This window comes from Pipistrellus hanaki (assembly GCF_964339955.1).
Source record: "Pipistrellus hanaki genome assembly, chromosome: 9".
In the NCBI taxonomy this organism is placed as follows: domain Eukaryota; kingdom Metazoa; phylum Chordata; class Mammalia; order Chiroptera; family Vespertilionidae; genus Pipistrellus; species Pipistrellus hanaki.
The window spans coordinates 70,819,910-70,842,907 of record NC_140511.1 but is presented as its reverse complement, the minus strand read 5'-3'; the positions used below and the strand labels follow the sequence as shown (position 1 = coordinate 70,842,907).

General features: G+C 37.3%; 1 protein-coding gene across 3 annotated transcripts in view; it reads right to left on the bottom strand.

Annotated features, from left to right (window-relative positions):
* Positions 1-22,998, bottom strand: part of LRRC4C (leucine rich repeat containing 4C) — a 907,789-nt gene that overhangs the window by 161,185 nt on the left and 723,606 nt on the right. For all 3 annotated transcript variants that reach the window (XM_084894507.1, XM_084894505.1, XM_084894509.1), the window contains exon 5: positions 8,243-8,336. The gene's annotated coding sequence lies outside the window, so the exon portion shown is untranslated. The remainder of the gene's footprint in view (positions 1-8,242; positions 8,337-22,998) is intronic.

Sequence of the window (22,998 nt, the reverse complement as noted above, 5' to 3'; positions counted from 1 at the left end):
TCCCTACTTCCCTCCACTGAAGAGGACATTTGCTCACCCAGATAACCCACTAGCTCTGTGGCAAGTGTAAATGTTCATAAACATTCATTGAATGACTGAGCAAATGCTCAATGATGACAGTGACATTTTTAAAGGAATATCTTGCATAGAGAGAAAACAAGATCATGTACCAATAGAACTGCAAATAGCTTTTCTATTTTATTCTTAAGCATTCTCAGCTAAAATCGCCGTGGCACAGCTGAGACTTACCAGGTAATTTTCATTTCCCTTGCTTTCCAAATATGTGCTAAATACAATATACTTAGTATTTGGCATACATTTGGAAAACATGTGAAACATACTTACAGTGTGCCTTTCCCCATTCAGATACTATGACTGGGAACTATGTTCTTATGGATGTCTTTCCCTTTTATTTATTTTTTTATTTTTTAAAAATATATTTTATTGATTTTTTTACAGAGAGGGAGAGGGATAGAGGGTCAGAAACATTGATGAGAGAGAAACATTAACCAGCTGCCTCCTGCACACCTCCTACTGGGGATGTGCCCGCAACCAATGTACATGCCCCTGTCCAAAATCGAACACGAAACCTTTCAGTCCACAAACCGACGCTCTATCCACTGAGCCAAACAGGTTTCGGCATCTTTCCCTTTTGAAACTATGGAGTTCATTCATATCTTGTTATTTGCCATGAATGTGTCCCTTGGTTAGGGCAAAAGGAGAAATCTAAAGATGAACAAAGGGATTCCTCAATCACTTTCTTCTTTTGTTATTAAAAAAACATAAAAAGTTGAAATTCTGAGTCCTGTGAGCATCTTGTTTGACTATATTGAATGTCAGTCTTTTAAAATGATCATTGTTACTTTGAACAAGTCATCATAAATAAACATTATAATGTATTCTGTTTCACACGGAGTCAGAAGCACTACCTATTCTTAAGAATATTTAAATCGCACTGTGTAGGTTTTAATCCCATGCCCACCTCCTTTCTATTTGAATGACTTCAAACAAGATACTTAGCTTCTTCCCCTTCAGTGCCTTTATCTTTCTTGTGAGGGAAGGAAGGATGCCGTGAAGATTTACTGGGATAATTCACTGAGAAGAGGCTTAGGTCCAATTATATGCGTAGGAAGTTCTTCCTCTGTTACTGTTACCTGCCATTATTTTTATGATAATAGTAATAACAAATAGACTGGGATAAGTCAACTCCTCCACAAACAGACCAATTCCAAACCTCTTTAAAAAACAGACATTCCTAAGCTTTCATGGCACGGACATGGATGCATCTAAGAATGCTAAGTGAGAAGCAATTTCCAGGGAACCTAGAGCTACAGGGTTGCTTCTATCCTAGCTTTAGGTGTCAAGGACTGATTCTTTACCTCAGGGACATGAACTATTCCATGGGTGCAGTATGGGATAGATAGTCCCAATATTCTAGGACAATAAGTGAAGTCAATAACCTGGAATCTAAAATAAATCAATCTAATAAAAGAATAACATGCTAACTGACCACACCTTCGCAATGCCCACCAGCCAATCAGGAGCAATTATGCAAATGAACCCAACAAAGATGCATATACAGGCACTGAGCGGCCGGGGTGGGGCGGGATGCTTTGTCATCGCCATGGTGATGATTCAAGCATTTCGTGGTCCCATCACATCTGCTCCGGGCCTCTGGGCAGCATGGGAAGGCAGAAAGGCAGCTCTGGGCTGGAACAGAAAGGGGGCTCTGGGCCAGAGCGAAGGCAATGCTGGCAGCTAGGGGAAGGAAGGTCCATTCTTGGACAAATCTTTGTGCATTGGGCTTCCAGTAAATAAATAAATAAGAACAAACAAAGCAGAAACAAACTGATAGATGAGAACAAACTGATGTTTGTCAGATGAGAGAAGGGTTGTGGGGCTGGAGGACAAAGATGAAGGGAATTAGAAGTAAACATTTATAGTTACACAGGGATGTAAAGTACAACAAGGGGAATATTATAGTCAATAACACTATAATAATTATATATGGTAATAGGTGGAGGCAGGCCTTAGGGGGGACCAATTCATAAATTACTATATAAACCCCTAACCATTGTGCTGCACACTGCAACTAATATAATATTGAATGTCAACTGAAACTGAAAAATAAATACAGGAAAAGGAATTCTCTGACAGACCTTAAAAAAGTTTGGGTGAAAGGCTAGGAGACTTAGTCTGAAGGGCACTGACTTCAGGATTTAGCTGCTTCTAAAGCCCTGATAATAACTGTACAATGAATGGCTCAAGGTCTCCCATGCAATACCCTGGCTCCTTCCCTAAGCTTTTTTTTTTTTTTTTTTTTTTTTTTTTTTTTTTTTTTTTTGCACATTACAGGGTAGCAGACTTGTGAGGCTGTCAGTCATCACTGTGAGCCCCAACCACCTACCACACCAGAGGTAATTCTGGCTTTATTTTGTTGCTTAGAAGCACATATATTATTGTCTTTCCTTTTCAACTATCTTCAATGTTTTTTTTTCAATCCCTTGCCCTGGGATTGAAAATTATATCTTGTATTCTTTTTGTTTAGTCCTATTTAAAAACGATCAACTTGCCTTAGCTGGTTTAGCTCAGTGGATAGAACATTGGTCTGTGGTCTCAAGGATTCTGGGTTCAATTCCAATCAAAGGCACCTTGGTTGCAGGCTCCTCCCTGGCCCCAGGCCCTAGTTGGGGCTTGTGCAGGAGGCAACCAATAGATGTATTTCTCTCACATTGATGTTTCTCTCTGTCTTTGTCTCTCTCTTCCACTCTCTTTAAAAATCAATGGGAAAATATCCTCAAGTGAGGATTAAAATAATGATCAACTGGTTTAATTTGCATTAGTGTTGAGCCCCTCCTTCATACTTTTTACCATATTATTTAGAAGTTATGGCCCATCAGTTCTATGACTTATGGCAGCAGGCAGGAGATATTATTACTGTGATAAACTAGGATAAAATGAGTCATAGCTCAGTCCCATTTCCAGAAAAACATCATCAGTCCACAGATCCATCTCTTTCAAGGCCTGCTTCTGGAGAGAAAACAGCATGGATAATAAAGAGGTAGTATTGGGTGTGGCTTTTAAGGAAGCTAGAGGCTCATCTATTGTCCTTTAAAGAACTTTTAGTTTGTGATTTATTACTTTCTCAATGTATATACTTATATATCTATTTATTTCTTTTTTAAATAGAATATATAAAAAGAATTATCCATAATTTCATGACTCATATATTTTCTATGCAAACCAGTGCATACTATCTAAAATAATAAAAGTGTGATATGCTAATTAGACCAGACGTCCTTCTGGGTGACCTTCCGGAGGAAGCCATGACTGCAAGGGAAGCCCAGGTCCCAGGTGCCAGAGGGGAGCTGGTGCCGGCAGCCAGGGGAAAGAAGGCCTTTTCTTGCACCAATTTTGTGCATTAGGCCTCTAGTATGTAATATAGAAATTATTGCTATTACATGTACCTAATTTTCTACAACCAGGTCTTTCAATTAATAACATCTTGTAAATATATTTCCACCTGTGTACAAATGGAGCAGCAGCATCATTACTGCATAGTGTTTTATTACACCAAGAGACCACATTAGAGCAAGTCCTTTATTTTCAGCTATTTAAGCTTTCTCATATGTTGTAACTGTTTACAATGCTCCCACAATTAGCCATATACATACATCTTTATTCATTCATCTAATGACCTCTTCAAGATAAATCTTAGAAAGGGAAACGTTAAGTCAGGGGAAAGACACATTCAAAAGATTTTTTGATAGCACACCACATTGCTTTCTGAAAGCGTTACACCATGTTATACTCTCTCAAAGGCAGTTTTAAAAAATGTTCTTTCTTTATATGCTTGCCACTACTGGGTGTTTTAATTCAATTTTTAATTTAAAGAGTGAGGAGGAAGCCTCCCATAGGGCTGGAGATGTCCCTGACTAGAGCTACATCAGATTTATGGTACAAAGGATTGTTAACCAGGGCCTGAGTCATGGGAATGTGGCATGTTTCTTTTCCTATTACCAAGAACTCTATGAATCAGATCTAATAACTATTTCAGTCACTACCAATATAGCTACATTTCAGAGACAACCTGAACTGGGAAAAGCTATATCTATTTTTTATCAAAAATTCCCATGGATGTGATAATAGCAACCGTCCCTTTAGTTCTTCTTAGATTGGGGCAATAATATTGTTTCACTTGAAATTACCTACCCCATTTTACACACTGGGGGATCTAATTTATAGATATATTTCCAGAAATAAGTGGAATTCAATCTGTTCCTAAGTAAAAATGTCAATCATAAAGAAACAGCTACTGCAATCTCACCATGTGGATGCCTGCCTTTTATATACGAACCACAGACCCAACCGACAAGGCGATTTTAAGACTTACGCATTCCATTCTGTTTCTATGTTCATTTAATTACCCCTCACAAGGCAATAATTCTCAGTCCCTTTAGCAAGAAGTCAGAAATAAACTTAAGTACTGATAGAACCCATTCATATTAGGATAACAATTCCAAATGGGACAAAAATCCGCATGCCATTGCTTACACCCAACAGAATGGGAAGAACTATGATAGTTCATCAAAGAAGAGTGGAGATTCTGATCTCTCTTAAGATGTTAATACACTTTGCTAAATATTCATGGAAAATTTCCCTAGATATACAAATATTCTTCTAGAACTTGTTCTTCAATCCTTTTACTAGCTGATTCTAAATATGCTTAGAAACTTTATAACACAACAAACACAATTAAAGTTAGAATGTTTTCCGCTATGATATGACTTTATGTTGTTATGATTTGTTTATGCCCAGGAATCAGATAGCTTTCAACTTTTGAGAAAAATTCTTTAGGAAAGATCTATCAGCGGTGGACATAGCTTACTCTCATTACCATATTACTTCTTTATTTTTTATTTTGGTTTCCTAATATTCTAAAAATGATGTTGTAAAGGTTTGAGTATAAGAGAAAAGAGACAAATTGTCATGAACTCATCTATATAATAAAAATCTAAGCGACCATTATGGTGGAACAACCAGAATGACCGGCTACTAGATGCACACTGACCACCATGGGGAATATGCTCAATGCAGGAGCTGCTCCCTGGTGGTGAGTGTGCTGGTGAGCACAGTGGTGGTGATGAGAGCCTCTTCTGCTTCCACAGTAGTTCTAAGGAACAGCAAACTGAGCAGTAAGGAGTGAGCAGGCCAGCGATAATAACCAGTGAGGGATCACGAATTGTGAGAGGGGGCAGGCTGGGCTGAGAGAACCGCCTCCCCCTAGTGCATGAATTTCATGCCCCAGGCCTATAGTTCTGATATAAAAAGCAAGCATGTATGTCTGGGAAAATAGACTCATATATTCATAATTAATTAGTTATCCAACCATGTCATCAACTAACATTCACTAAATAGCAACAATGAGCACATCTTTGGTTGATTGACTTGGGACCACCCTACCCCACTTTAAAAGTCTTTGTTTTATGAAAGTTTATTAGGTTTGGTTCCCCAATAAAGTCCCAGTCTTTCTATCTCCTTACTACACCTCTGCTCTCTTTCAATATAATATTTTTCATCTGGGGACTAGTTGATTTCTCTTTGGGGACTAGTTACTTTCCCCAGGATCTAAGTGTAGCTGGGTACCTAGTCTGGGCATCCTAGCAGAAGAAAACCATGGCCCCAAATTCAAGAGCTGAAAACAGATCACATATTTGTCCATTTCTCTCTAATTTATACCTCACTGACAAAGGAAGGCATGCCAAGCCAGTTTCCCATTTTGTACATTTGTGGTCCTACTTCCTGACTCCCAGACCTTTTCACATAGTCTCTAGTCTAGGCACTAAATGTCTTTGGTCCACTCGACATGCTCCTTCCTAAGATCACCTCCTAATGACTATATTTGTCTTTCTATTCCTCTTCTATGGCTTCATTAGTTCCAGCAAATCTTTAGGCCCTCATTGCCAAGATGACAATATTGGTAGCTAGGTATATATTTCAAGTCTAAAGTGTTTCCATTCCATACTTGAATGGAATAGATGGGAAAAATCAGGCTCCAATTTTGAATACATGAAGTCATCCACATTCCAGGCAGGGGCAGAGGTTGAGTGACAAGGGATAGTTCCTTTCTTTCAAAGTGAGCACAAGATGAGATCAGGACCTTTATAGATTTAATCGTACTTTCTAGCTAACATAATAACTTGCAGAAGTGTAAGATTTTTTAAAATTGATCTATTTAGCAGTACCTTGACATAGAGACAAGAGACCTTGGCTAATAATCAACTCTCTAAATGTCACCGTAATCCACACATTTTTGTGGATCACTCTGTCTTAATAGGGGATATATAAATAACAAGGTAGCAAGTATTAATATCAAATATAGAGCCCTCCTTTCTGATGGTTGATGATTGATTCTTCCTCATTATAGGTATTAATGGTGAGTGGTAAATCCAGATGATTTCCCTTCCATTACAGAAGACTAAATTTCCCAATTCATTATATTTTCCCCCCTTTGCTACTTTAGTATAACCAAGGGGAGAGCAAATCACCAAAGTCTGACTATATCAGATAACTAAAATAAAACATTTTTTTTCTTGCAAAATCTTGAATCTCAGGTGATGAGACACACATATGAAAGGAACAGAGTTCATTTATTCTAGAGGCATCATTCAATTGAAGATAGTAAGTGGGTGCTGCCCCCAAAGCCAGCTACATATGCTTGGCTTAGTTCATAGTTCCATACCAAGTCTATTATTTTAGGTTTCTTAAAGCTTAGGGTTCTTTTTTTTTCTACACTTTTAATGTGTTTTCTTTCCTTGGTTTTATTTTTGCCAACAAATAAATCCAAGTGACATAGAAAATTTATTAAATTACAATTACAAATTCCCATTGAGACAACTACACAGAGGAGCTCGCTAAGCTCACTTACCACCTAAATAACTATTCCCTGTACAAAATAATACGATAGCATACCTGAGAGTTAAACAATACTCTATCTATGATGTGTGTGTTTTTCTTAATCCCTTCACATTTTTCACCCAGCCTCCTATTCTTCCTCCCCTCTGACAGCTGTCAGTCTGTTCTCTTTCTTGGAGTCCATTTCTATTTTGCTTTTTAGTTTATTTTCTTCATTAGATTCCACATGAGTGGAATCATATGGTACTTATTTTTCTCTGACTGGCTTGTTTTACTAAGCATAATGCTTTCCAGGTTCATGCATGCAAAGTTCAGACCCAAACAACAGTATGACGATTACCAGCTGGGAAGGGTTAGAAAGAGTAAAGGGGGAATAAATGGTGATTGATAGACACTTGGCTTTGGTGGTGAACACAACACAATATACAGATGATGTATTATAGAACTGTACACCTGAAACCTATATACTTGCATGAATCAATGCATCCTGATAAATCCAATAAAAAAATACTGTTTCTAATGGTTTCTAAAAACAGCTATCATCACAAACCCTAGCAGTCTACCATATATCTGCTCTACGCCAATGAAGACAATATGTTCATTGTGACTCTAAAAACACATAACTTGTAGCACACAGTTGGTTAAAAATTCTGTCTAGAATCTGGTTATGTCCTAAAGCAGCAGAAGTCCCCATGCAGTGGCTGCCTCCATCACCAGAGGAATCCTCTCAACATGCTACTAGGTTAAGAGGATCCTGATGCAGCCCTTTTTGTTGGTAGGTTATTCCTATTCTTCAGTGGTTTTAGGGAAGAATGCTTTTTCCCTATTGGCTATTTTTTTCCCCAATGTGAAGGACACTCCATTATATTACCTGGCCTGGCCTGTCTTTTGCTCCTTTTACTCTCGTCATCCCTTGGTCATTAGAGTTATGTACCTGATTGGTGACCATGGGAGCAAGGTTTTGTCAGTAGAAGTTGGACCCATGCCCTTCACCTTCATCTTGAGGGCAGGCTATTTAGAGCTATAGTCAAGCCGGCTGCTCCACAAGGGACATTTTACATGAGGGTAGGCTGCCATGTGGGGGAAGCCTGCAGTTGCCCAGACCGGATGGGGACATCTACCTAAGGTTGGGGTTCAATGTCAAGAAGCCTATTTTTTGCCAAAGCCTGAAACAGTATACTCAGATAGTAACTGTATCATTAATAAGTCATATCTGGCTCTCCATGTGTCTGTTGTTTTGACTTAATAAACTTTTTTTTTTCTTTCTGAACTTGGGCAACTGGAAGGAAAGCCCCAAGAAAACAGATGAGTGGTACTCAGAACCTACCTTATCAAAAGGTCTCTGATAGTCCTGATCTTTCTGAAAGCCTGAAGAAGTTAAGAAGTCTTCTGGATTTCTGAAGAGGTTGTTTCCTTTACACCTGGAGTAAGACAACACAGATATCAGGCTGTTAAATCATGCTCTACAAATGAAAACAAATCGGGGTTAGACATTCCTGTCTGCTAGTAGATATGAGTGATTTGGAATGATGCAATATTGCAATAATAATGGTTTCTAAAAACAGCTATCATCACAAACCCTAGCAGTCTACCATATATCTGCTCTACACCAATGCAATATTCATTCATCTTTCTAATATAGATAAATACATATGTGTACACATATATAGTATATTCACTGAAACTTTTGTCAATGTTCATTGTGCAGTATGATTGAAATGTGTCACATGCATTTCACTGGAGAAACATTTTATCTGCAAATAACTTTTCCCACACATATAGGAGAGACATTTTGCCCTCACCTCATCTCTCTGTCAAGAGCTCAAAACAATAAAAATAAACATAACTATCAGTTTATTTCAACTCTAAATGGACATAAAAAATTAGAGTGCATACTCTGTCATTTCCAGATTTCTCAGTTGGATATAGCAGCAAGAACATAAGTAAATATAGGTATCAGATGAAGGATCAGAACTACGGTCAATTTATAACTCTACCATAATTAACCAGGCAACTTTGGGCAAGTGTCCAATCCTCACTGAGTCTTAATCACTCCAGATATAAAATGTAGGGTTTTCTACAAGTTGCCTCTGAGCCCCTTCCTTTTTTCATATTCTGTGATAACTCCTCCTAAGGTTGTGGTCTGATGTAAGTAGAATGGTCAGGAAGAATTTGTGATAACAAAACTCACGTGTGTAAATACAGCCTAATATTTTATAAATTTATTATATGAACCCAATTCCTGGCTTCTATATCTGATGGGCAATTTGTTGCTTGTTGGTAAATTACACTAAAGTGACTGCAATCAACCAATTTCAGCTTCACCTACTGATCTGAAAAGGAAAATCAATTGTGTATCTCATGACACTAAGTAGGTTTTGATTTTTAACTCACAGGGTTTATAATCTTTTGTGAACTAATGTCTGGTGGTTCGGCTACTATATTTCTTCTCCTGATGTGGAAAGAAAGACATTGGAATTCTGCAAGAACCTGGAAAATGGTAGGCAACTTGTAAAAGAGACTATAGAATTGGGCATTATATTATGACTTTGTTTTATACCTCTCAGGTACTTTCAAAGAGGGGAAAGGGGACCATCTTGGGTGAAATAGTCATATCTAATTGCTGTTTTGTGTGTAATTGTTTTTCTTTTCTTCTTTTTTTAAATATGCTTTTATTGATTTTAGAGAGAGAGGAAGGGAGAGGGGAGATAGAAACATTGATGAGAAATATCCATCAGCTGCCTCCTGCATGCCCCCTACTGGGGGTTGATCTGCATACCCTGATTGGGAATTGAACACATGACCTCTAGGTCTATGGATTTATAAACACTGAGCCACGCCCGCCAGGCTACATGTAATTGCTTTTCAAAAAGAATAACAATTCCTAGAACTGAGAATAGAGTGATAGCTGAAATTACTACTCACCCACACACAGATAATTTTAAGACATGAGCTTTTTTGTTGTTGTTATCAGAATAATGGAAACAAAGTTAAGCCTGTACTATATTTATAACACTGGAATATATTATTATTTATCTTTATATTATTATTAAGCCCTATGATAATCCCATGAGAATTCTGAACCACGCTTCTCCTTTGATTGGTGAAGAAGGTGAGGTGTGAATCAGTTGTGCAGAGGGAGGTAATGTATGGCAGAACTAGCAGGTGTGATCACAGAGCCTACATCCCTTCTTACTCTGCTGTATACCCTCCCACTACAAAGTTGGTTGGCCATCCCGAAGCCAGTAAACACTCCCTTTCAATACATCCTCTCAGGCCTATATTTATCAGAGCTTCTGAATGTGTTATCATTTATCCTTTTATATATGAAGGCCTTGTCTGATTTCTCTTTAGGACTCGTGTTTTTTTCGTTTTGTTTTGTTTTTTTGTTGTTGTTTTTTTTGTATTTTATTTGTATGTCCAGGGGAACAAAATACTGCTTTTCCCCACCATCCAGCCTGAGTTTCACGCCTGGTATTTAGCATGTTTTAAAGCACTGAGCGAGGTGGGCTGCCCCAGGGTCAGTGACATGGGTGTGAAGAAATGCCATGGTGGGTGGTTGTGAAGAGAAGAACCAGGCAATGGGTTTGTCAACTGGAACAAAGTGAATCGTATCATTATGCAGATTCATGGAATGTGGGGCTGGAAGAGGCTTCCCTAATCCATTTGTTCACATTTTACGGCGTGTAAGGGAAGGCAATAAGATGCAAGGTATTCACGAGCTAGAAACAGGTTTCTGGATTTCATCCATCTACCCAGCTTCTCAAGAGCAGTGTTGAATCCTCACTTGTATGTTCATGTGCATGTCTTAAAAAAGAAATTCCCCACTCCAGGCTTTCATATGTGAGGTGCATTGTGTGGTCCCACAGAACGCAGTGGTGATGAAAAAGACCTTGGAGTCAGCCCATCCTGCACACCAGGGTCAGCATCATCACTTCTTACTTGGAGAACTTCAGGAAAGCTCTTTCTATGGGACAGTTTCAGGGTCTGTAAAATAGGGCAATGAGAGTGACCCCTCCTCTCTACTGCTTTGGGAATGAAGTGAGAGCTTTTGATAAAAGACTTTGCATCAGCGTCTCTACTGCTTTGGGAATGAAGTGAGAGCTTTTGATAAAAGACTTTGCATCAGGGTCTGGCACAGAGTGAGTAAACATACACAAGAATTTCCAGGGATCATCCTCATCATCAGTATAGTCAACACCAGAATTTCTTTTATGTGAGCCTAACACAATATGACGTTCTTTGAAAACTCTTTTCTTTTTAAATAAGAAAATATAAACCCCTTTCAGAATGGTGGTCATCAATAAATCAACAAACAACAAGCGTTGGAAGGAATGTGGAGAAAAGGGAACCCTCTTGCACTGTTGCTGGGAATGTAGATTGGTACAGTCACTATGGAAAGCAGTATGGGATTTCATCAGAAAATCAAAAATGAAACTGCCACAGGACCCAGGATCCCACTTCTGGGAACATAGTATCTGAAGAAACCAGAGACACTAATTGGAAAGACTAACTGCACCCCTATGTTCATTGCAATATTATTTACAATAGCCAAGATTTGGAAGCAGCCCAGGTGTCCTTCAGTGGATGCGTGGATAAGAAATCTGTGGTTCTTACATAATGGAATACTACTCAGCCCCCAAAGGGGGAAAAAATGTATCCTTTGTGACATTCTGGAGGAGAGTATTAGGCTAACTGAAATAAGCCAATCAGAGGAAAACAAATAGCATGTAATCACATTCCTGTGTTCAATCTACTAAACAAAATAGACTAACAAACAAAATAGAACAGACCCATAGATAGAGAAAAAGAATATACTGACAGCTGTCAGAGGGGAGAGTTTGTAGGGCTGGGTGAAAAAGGTGACAGGGTTAAGCAAAAACCCCCACAAAACTCATAGATGGACAACAGTATGATAAATACCAGAGGGAAAGGGGGCAGGGAATGAGAGGAGGTAGAAGAGGATAAAGGAGAGATAAATGGCCTTGGAAGGAGACATGACTTAGGGTGGTGAACACAATGCAACATACAGATGATGTGTTACATAATTGCTCACCTAAGACCTGCAGACTCTTATTAACCAATGTCACCCCAATAAATTCAATAAAAATAATGTAAATAAATAAATAAGGAAATAGAAATGCCAGTGAAAGGAGATTCTGGCTAAAACTAACAAAATAGACTGAGATCACCAGCAGGGTAATGAGGACTTCAGTTTTTCCATCAGTGAAAATGGAGAGGCACCAATCTCTACGCATATGCAAAACAATATGTGCAGTACTCTGAGAGAATAGATTCAGAAATTGATCTTTCTGCTCAGTTTTATCAAATTCCATTGTCCTCCTCAGCAGAGATTCTAGTAGCACCTCACAGCTTGACCTTTCATTCAAACCAATCATTTTACAGGACAGAAGAAAGAGGAAGTCTTCCTCTTTTCTTAATCAGAAGCTGATGGGAAGGGATGTCCATATGGATTCCGTTGTTAGAGAGCTCAGTTATGCAATGTGCATGCAAAAATAGTTCCAGATCAATGCAACATGTTTTAAATTTACATTAACATTTAAGTTAATGAGAAGCTCACTGTGAATTACAGAGCTTTAGATGTTTAGAAGTATGTCCCTTCGTGCCAACTTGGAATAGAGTCTATTGACTCACCTTCTCAGTCTCATAAACAGCCTCCAAAATTTATGTGTTTCTGGTGCCAGAGGATTTTCAGGCTGGTGAAAGTTGCCATATTAACATCACCAGGGAATTAAGTTGGCTCTATCCACCCAAGACATAAAATGCTTCCAGCAACTGCACACATTTTTCCTGAAGGACAGGTTGCCATAGATAGTTGTTTGGCATGGGGATGCTCTAGGATGAGTGCTTACTCCATTCTCTCCCTCCCCCATTAATCTTATCCCACAAATAATTCTAGGCACCTGCTATAGACACAGAACTGTGCTAAAACCACACAAATTCTACATTAAGGACCACATAGCCAGGGGTCGGCAAACTCATTAGTCAATAGAGCCAAATACCAACAGTACAACAATTAAAATTTCTTTTGAGAGCCAAATTTTTAGAACTTAAACTATATAGGTAGGTACCATTGTTATTAACTTAATTAGGATACTCCTAATCTGGCCTTTGCTAAAAACTCAAGGGGCCAAAGAGCCGCATGTGGCTCGAGAGCCTTAGTTTGCTGACCACTGACATAGCCCATTGAAGGACAGAGCCACATATATAAACAATTATAGAAATATGTGACACATTCCCTGATAAAAGAAGGTGCAATGAGAGGCACCTGGATAACACTGGAGGAGAATAAAGAACATAGTTCTGGCCCAAGCTTGTTTGGCTCAGTGGATAGAGTATTGGCCTGTAGACTGAAGGGTCCCAGGTTCAATTCCAGTCAAGGGCGTGCACCTTGGTTTTGGGCACATCCCCAGTAGTGGATGTGCAGGAGGCGGCTGATGAATGTTCCTCTCTCATTGATGTTTCTAACTCTCTATTCCTTTCCCTTCCTCTGTAAAAAAATCAATAAATATATTTTTATTAAAAAAAAAAAAAAAGAAAAAAGAAAAAGAACAGCTTTCCAAGACAGGAGGCTTGAATGAGAAATAGAAATGAGTTAATCAAAAAAGAGCAGATGCTCTCACTGTCAGAGAAGGAAGCCCATAACAAAGTCTGACACACCTGTGCTTCAATAAACAAAAAGTTCTGAATGATTAGCGTGTGAGGGGTGGGGAAAATGTGTGTGTGCACACATAAATACAAACAAATCTGGGTATAATAAGTAAACATGCACCATTAGGCAGGGAGAAGTTTATGAGAGATCTCATATGCCATGCCAAGGAGTTTGGACACTATCCTTAAACTGATGCAGATGCAGAGGTTCTGATGTATTTTTCTGTGTTTATTTTAATTATTTATTTATTTAAATTATTTGTGTTGATTTCAGAGAGGAGGAGAGAGAAAGATAGATCATTGATTGGCTGCCTCCACTGGGAATCAAGCTCAAAACTGGGGCATGTGCCCCAACCGCAAAAAGTCTGTATTTTGTATATGAACCTTATATCCAGCAACCTTGCTATACTTGCTTTGTAGCAACAGGAGGTTTCTTTGTTGTTGCTGATTCTTTCAGATTTTCTACACAGATGATCATGCTATTTGTCAACAAACAAAAGTTTATTTCTTCTTTCCCAATCTGTATACCTTCTCATTTCTTTTTTCTTGCCTTATAGAATTACCTAGGATTCTGATGGATTTAGGTGGGCTTGATTTAAGATTTACTACTCTGCCCATATTGTGGAAAATGGGTGGAATGTGATGCCTCTAGCAATGTGTGGACTTCCCCATGGATCCATGGAGAAGGCTGCTATTTCCCATCAAACGGCTTTCAACAGAAACTACTGTTGGAGGGCATGTGCCTTTGCAGTCATGTGACATGCCTTATTCACACAGGGAGGCCACTTTCCCATGCATGAATAGGAATATCGAAATGTCAGTATCAGGTAAATATTTATGTCTCAGATTTATTTCAAATTTGTTGAGCCTTGCTGTTCTCTTGTAGAAAATGAATGATCATGGAAAGGGCTTCTATCTTTATCTGCCATCATGAAAAAGATAATATTCCATTAAAAGCTATGGAGCTTCACTATAATTCTTGGCTCTTAGATTAGTCTATGAATATGTTTTCATAGTCATTGATCTAGTCAGTTAGTCAGTCCATCTGTCATTTTGTTAGTCGGAAATTCTTTTAGCAAGCATGTATCATAAATTAGCTATACACTGGTCTAGGTATTAGGGATGAGGGTTATATAGTTCTTGTTTTGCTTGTACATTTCCTAGATAGTTAGTATTAAACACCACCAACAACAAAAAATATCTCAAGTATAATTCAGAAAACTGACTTCACTGAACCCTATATTGATTCTGGGACTATTGCAAAAATAGATGATTAAAGAAATAATGAAGTCAATTATCTTTATGTTTTATCTAAGAAACTTTATATTGCTTAGAAAATCAGATTTTATTTTCATTTTACACTCCCAATGTATAATTGTAAATGTACTTAAGACTTTAAAAAAATAATGGGACCAACATTTATATTTACATAATTTCATAATATTACATGTTAACAGGCATGTAATATAGACACTGGCTAAGCTTGTAGACTATACAACCTGAAATCTTTTCACATACATTTTAGAAGAATTTCACTTGTATAGGAATACTCAAGAGAGGCCGTTTACACCCAAATTTGTTAAATTACTTTTCCATGGCCTGTGTAGCTTTGAAAAGAGATCTCTCAATATCTGTGCCTCAGTGTTTTTATCCAGAGTGGAGTTAATACTCTGCGGCCACTGGTGAGCCTGCTCCATATTATATTGGGGAGGACCTATCACGCTTTTAAAAGTTTCTGGGTAAGACTGTTACGTGATTTCTAAACACTAAGTTTGATCTACTGGGAACACTTGCTTATTACCAAAGACACAGTAGAAACATTTCAGCGAAACCTCTAATAATGGTTTCAGAAGCCACTGTCAAGAAAAGCATGCCACTGGGTACCGTTATCCGTAAGGACAGGAGGCTAGGGTGAGGACATAATAAAACATTTTAAGAGCAGCTTATATCACAGTAGCACACCACCAAGTGTGAGTAGATGAGGAAGGTAATTATATTTTATTGTGCTATCTACATGCTATCTCATTGGGAGGGTGCACTCATAATTGTTTTGTGGTAACTTGCAAGAATACAGCAATTATTAGCACCATAATGAATAAAGCATTCAGCAAAACACCAAAGTTGCCAAATATATACAGCTGACCTTTGAAAAATGTGGTGCTTAGGTTAAGTTCAGTTGGCCCTTTGTATCCATGGGGGATTAGTTCCATGGGGACACCAAAATCTGTGGATACTCAAGTTCCTTATATAAATGGCATAGAGCAACACATGCAATTGGTCCTTTGCATCCATGGATCAACAATGTACATGTTGCCAGGACCAGTTTGGCTCAGTGGATAGAGTGTCGGTCTGCAGACTGAAAGGTCCCGGGTTCGATTCTGGCCAAGGGCATGTACCTTGGTTGCGGGCACATCCCCAATAGGGGATGTGCAAGAGGCAGCTGATCAATGATTCTCTCTCATCGATGTTTCTAACTCTCTATCCCTCTCTCTTCTTCTCTGTGAAAAACCAATAAAAATATTTTTTAAAAATGTACATGTACACATATATAAGCAAGCCAGCCAGTCAGCACAGAGTGAGGTATAATAAAGTATAAACATAAATGAGGTTATCTATCTCGTATTTTTACATTATTTATTTTTTCTATCTCTCTACTCCTCTCCCCTCTCTCCTACTTTCTTTCATTTTCTTCATTATTTATTTTTTAAATTTCTTTATCTTTTCTGCTACAGATCACCAGCTATAACTCAGGAAAACCTAATCTGAAAGCATTGTCCAACATTCTGATATCTGGGCTCACCCTTCAGTGTTATGGCCCTTTTCCTAAATAGTAATTACAATGTGGCTGAGGCCATTCCTTGGAAATACCAGAACCTACTTTTACTCTTCTTCTCAATTTTGAAAGAATCATATACCTTTCCAGTTTTAAGACTTTCAAAAATCTAATATTAGTGACATATAATTTAATGATTCATAGTCCTTCTGTATTCAATATCCCAAGCAAAAGTGTGAGAGTGAAAATAACAGTAACAACAAAAAACAACAGCAAGGTGGATAACCATCATTTGGCCATTGGAAATCACTGAAATCATTCACCTGGTTACCCTATAAAATAAAAGGCTAATATGGAAATGACAAGTTACTATGATGTGCAGTGCACTGACCACAAGGGGGCAGATGCTTAATGCAGGAGCTTCCCCCTGGTGGTCAGTGCACTCCCACAGGGGAAGCACCTCTCAGCCAGAAGCCAGGCTCATGGCTGGAGAGCACAGCGCAGTGGCAATGAGAAGGATATCAAACTTCCAGCTTAGGCTCATTGCCAAGGGCTCCCAGACTGCAAGAGGGCGCAAGCTGGGCTAAGGGACTCCCTCCAACCAAGTGCACAAATTTTGTGCACCGGGCCTCTAGTTTTCCATATTCTTTAAGAACTATTAGGAAATCTGTATCTAGTTGAGCCACAAAATCCTATGTACTTATAATTATTAAAATAATGAGACAACTGTAGATGTGCCATTCATAAATATCAATAATTTATACTAACTTTAAAATATACAGACATAAATCCAGAGTCTTTCTAAATGGGAAGGTTTGATATAGTGTCTCATGATTGATTTTTCTTATTTCCTGTGCTCCACCTTTCTTAGGTTCTGAAACCATTACTCTGAACACAGGAGTCAGGTGTGACCTGTGTCTGAGCTAGAAGGCTTATTTTATATGAATTTATTTTAAATCAAGAAGGATGTAGAATTTTGAGGATGACATTTAAAGGCAGATCACAATAATAGATTTCAGAATTAGAATTTAGGCTTAACATTTCTCCTGTAGTCTATAAACTTTACATTTAAGTCCTGTCTTTATTAGGATCTAAGACAGAAGGTGAACTTTATTATTAAAGGGATTTTCAAACATCATTCCCAATAAAATAGCCAAACTATTAGAAAACAGAGTATTAAGTCCTGGCTGGTGTTGCTCAGTTGGTTGGAGCATCATCCTGTACACCATTCCTAGTCAGGGCACATACCTAGGTTTAGTGTTCAATCCCTGCTCAAGGTGCTTATGGAGGCAACTGATTGATGTTTCTCTCTCTCTCCCTCTCCCTCCTTTTCTCTCTTTCCCTAAAATCAATTTTAAAAAGTATTATGACTAAATAAAATCTGAATTAATTTTATTTACTTTGCTACAAGAAGAAAAATGTATTATGTGACCAGGATGAGGAAGCAGAATATCTTAGAATTATAGCTAGGATAACTGTTGGATGTGCCTAGCTTAGATACACCCAGGGTAGGTAACTATTTTTCACTTCCCTTATAGTGGAAAATAAGGAAAAAAATTACTTTTGATAAAGGCGCAATTCACAAATAGAATTGACTTGCTAAACTTGAAAATTCTTACTTATATAGTTATTTGTTTCATAGATATAGAGAGGCATTGTTTGAAGGAACATAATGTCTGAATCCAGACAAACTTAATTCACATCTCTATTCTGATGTTTACCACCTCTATGACCCCAGGAGAGTTTTCATCATCTCTATGCCTCATTAACTTCACCTGTGAAATGTGACAGGAAGAGTACCTGCCATCAAAGGTCATTTTGTAGTGTTTTATGTGAAGTGTTGAGACCCATGCCTGACACATATTAAGCCCGTTTAAATATGATGCTTTTATATTATTTATATCTAGTGGAGCATTCACTATGTACCAGGCACTTTTCTAGGGGATGGGGATATAATGATACAACCAAAATCCTTGCCTTATGCAATTTACCTTTTCATTTGAGTGATGTGAAAGAACTTAAGTGATTTTGTACCAAACCTCCTTAGTCTCCCTTCTTCCTTAATATTATTTATTTGATAAATGATTGACATCTAACATTATATTAGTTTCAAATGTGCAGCATGATTCAACATATGTATCCATTGAAAAATCACCACAATAAGTCTAGTTAACATCCATCACAGCATCGTTACAATTCTTTTTTTGTGATGAAATCTCTTCTTCTGCTTCTGCTTCTGCTTCTGCTTCTGCTTCTGCTTCTGCTTCTGCTTCTGCTTCTTCTTCAATCGTGAGGACCCTTTTTCCTTGCATCTGCACTGGAACCTTGGCAACACAATAATATCTATTCTTTTTTTAATGTGAACTTTATTTTTTTAAAACCCTCACTCTAAAATATGTTTTTATTGATTTTAGAGAGATAGAAAACAAGAGGGAAAAAGAGAGAGAGATATCCATGCAATTGGTTGCCTTCCGCATGTGCTCCAACCAGGGATTGACCAGGGATTGAACCCACAACCTGATCGGAATTTAAACCCTTCATCCTTCATCCTTCAATGCACAGAATGGCTCTCCAACCAGCTAAGCCATACTGGCCAGGGCTACTCTTCCTTCTTGACAGACAGCTGAACACATATCTAAATATCCCTACAGTGATGGCTGTCCATAGGACTGAGTTGTAGCAAAAATATTGTGAGAGGAAGCGATGTGTCCCCATTCTCAGATATAGCTCATGTATTTCCCACATGCCCTCTATTGTCTCTGTATTGCCTGCTGGCTCTACTAAGGTACCAGGGTGCACCTTAAAGCCACAGGTCACAGTTGTCACTCAGACCCTTATCTGACCTCCCTGCTGCCACTGACATTTGAACTTTGTACAAGTAGGGAAACTATCTTCTATTCATTATGCTGATAAAATACAAAACGTATGTCTTGTAGCATTAGCATTACTTTTATTACTATGTAAACAAATACATATATAACATCTTATCAGCAAATGCTAAGTGCTTGGTAGGAAAGAGAAGCAGGAAAAGATTGCAGATTGGAGAAGACTGATCAGGGAAGTCCTCATGTAGAAGGGGATCCCTGAAGCAAGACTTGAGTAACTAAAGTGAAGAGACACATGTATAGTCACTGTAAAATCACAGCAGCCAAAGGGAATCATAGGAGCAAAGTCTAATGTAAAAATGTGCTTGTAGTTTTCAAAACTTCTGTTGAAAACCAATGTGGGCTGGAGTTGGGTAGTGAATGAGTTAGCAGTAATTGAGCAATATGGAACTAGGATTTCATAGACCATGGTAAGGATTATGAATTTTATTGGAAGATTTTCAGTAGCGAGATGACACAATGTAACTAACTTTTAAAAAATAATCATTGTAGTTCCCGGGTACGGGTTGGGTTAGGGGAAGAATGAAAGCGGAGATATAAGTGATGAAGTTATTAAAGTAGTTTTGAAAACAACAAAATGACAACTCAAAGCAATGTTTTTGATTCTTACTCTTCTTTTGCCCATTCAACATAAAATTATAGGCCATTCACTACTCCCTTAGAAGCACCTGAGTTTGACACCATCTTTCTTAAATTCAGCCGGAATTAAACATCATCCTCTACATGTGATCTACAACTCAAACCTTCCTAAAGCTGGATATCACACTGTTGCATAATTCATCAAATGGAAATATTATTTTATATTTTCTACCCTTAAGCCTTATCACATTCACTTATACATTTTCACAATTGATACTTTTAGAAATGATTTCAAAAATTAATTTTAAACAGAGCTATTTAATTATTGACTCTATGAAACTATACGGAAAAAACAAACATGTGGCTATTTGGAAACTTAGTTTGATTTATTTCTACCATAATAATTTAGTTCAGGCCTCTAAGGAACACACTCTAAAGGGAAAAGTTTGATGTAAAAAAAGTGTTTGAACCAAATATATTTTGGGTTCATTGAATGATAATAAGTTAATCAGATCCCATTTTTATAGGGCAATTTTGAGCACTTAACATGCTTTCATGCTTTATGATTCTCCATGAGGTGAGGTATGTGGAATATTTATCAAACTTAATTGACTGTAGAAGGACCTCCTCTCCTTATTTTTACTTGTATAGAACAATTTATAGAACAAAATACTACTACATGCTACTCACTTCTAGAACACAATAGTTGTAACAAAATTTAATCTGAAATAATTCAATAGAAGCAACAAATTTGATCAAAATCATAACTGAAATGAACATATAAACAACCACTCTGCTCATACACCCACACTAATCGTATTCTTCAAAGATCTCTTCATAATATTCTCATGATGAAACCATTTGGGAATAAGTTTTTAAATGAAAATGACTCTAGGAAAGTAATTAATATCACCTAAACTTTCTCCAGATTATCTTCATTGAAAATAAATTTGGAGAGAACCTTCTAGGAAAAAAAAAAAAAAAAGCTTACTATTATCTCTGACCACTAGATTATAAAGATTAAAAGAGGTTCTTGATGTTACATGTTTGTCATAGAGCAGAGCTATGACTCATCCATTTACTTAGGGGCCTCCAGAAAGCCATGGGTGAATACTGTTTGCTGGATGCTTATGTTCAGCCTTTTTATATTCCTGTTTCAAGATGAGTAACCAGTTACAAAGAACCAGAGGGTGTTTTCACACCTTTTCCTCCTCTTTATTAAGGTAGACTTCACAGCCCAAGTGTAACAGGTAGTGCTTTCACACACTGGAATACTCTCAGGAACATATTATCTAGCTCTGTAGGAGTTGAAGACTTTAGATTGGTTCAGGACTGATAGAACCACTTTGCCATCAGCAATTTCTTTGTGCCAGAAAAGAAGTTTGTGTCAGGTGCGCTATATTTCCTTCAGACAGTCTAGAGTTGTTTTCCCATCTTATCTTTCCACAAATATAATGAAAGTAGCATGTCTTTTAGAATAAAAAGTACCTTTAACTTCAAAAGAAGTGCTTATCATACATGGGCCTATTTTTTAATCTTTAAAATGAACAACAAAGCTTGATTTTTTCATTGGGATGGCATGTGAATGCATGTGATTTAAAGTTTGTACTATTTAGAATATAAGTGTGGAGGGGCAGGTATCTTGACCATATTGTTCTCTTTCTTACTCCAACGTACTTGGAGCAGCATCTTACATAAAATATGGTCCCAATATATTTTTAATTGTTCTAAACACATTCAATGTATATACATTCATTGAGTATATTACATTCCCCACATAAACAAGATCACTAGTGATACAGTATAATTTTGTCAAAAACTTTGCATTTTCCATAAAGAACTCCTTGTAATATTGGAAATTTATTAGGTGGCCAGCTGGGCAGTTGAATAGGACTTATCAATTGTAATTCTATTAATTTTTCTCTTCTTTATTGTGAACTTTCTCTAAGAATGATAGGGAAGAGTAACTTTATATTTTTACAGTTATAAAATTTAAAGATGGTTTCAATACTTTGACCTAAAAAAAACCTGGAATTGATGTGGAAATTTAACATGTATGAATCTAATAGAGAAAAATCTAAAAACTGCAAGTGTGTATGGTTTTTGTTATTCCTCCTTATGGGACTTTAAAATGAATAACTGGGACATTTTATTTGAGGAACACTTTCCTTAAAATTGGTTGTATTTTTTATTGCTGTACTATAACAATTTTTAATCAGTGTGCACAATATTTTTAAAAGATGTAATGCCTGACTCAGTCAGGGGCACTGATCTCTTTTCCCTTAGATTGTCAAATAAAAAAATGACAACAGCCAATACTACATAGATGTCTGTGTGTGAATGCTCTGTCTTGTAACATAATAATGTTTCATCTGATTCGTTAATTCTTGGTAGCAGAAATCCTTTGATAGAAGTATAGGCACCAACTTTTTAAAAAGTCTTTGGAGCAAAGCAGGTAGATAATTATGATTATAATTATTATTATAATATAATTATTAATATATTATTAATATAACTATAGCAATTTTTGTCAGATTGGAAAAAATATATTTTTTGGCGAGTCACAGAATTTTAGTAATTAGTTAATGTGTGCCATAAAATGAAAAAGGTTGAAAATCACTGCTCTAGTATATTCTATATTTTCTAAATAATTACCACTTCATCCCCTTTCCCATCCTGTCCAGGCACATGGTTATTTCTATCTTATATGCTATTTTCCAACTTATAAACTAATAGGTAAAAGAACTGATGCTTATGGAATTCCGATTTCTCTTTTGTTCCCAAGGGGCAGAAATATGAGACGTTCACCTTTGGACCAGTAGAGAAGCACGTGTTTGTTGCTATTGTTTGCATTATATTACTATAGGAAACAGGGAAAACATAGGAAAAGAACAAACTTGAGTCAGATGTAATCATACAACTAGTTGTTGAAAACTGCTGTCTTCTAATACATCGTGGTGAAGAAGGTGTGTGAGTTAGAAGGGAAGTCAATTTGGATGGGGATGAATAAGGAGAATTGGAAATCTAAAAATTTTGATTCTTTTATATATAATCTTTTATTAATTTCTTACTATGTACAGGCACTATGATGCATGCGTTGCACCATATCATTCTCTTGCCTGGATCATCAAGAAATCATTGTGCCTCTGCAAGAATTTGAGTGTTTATGAGCAC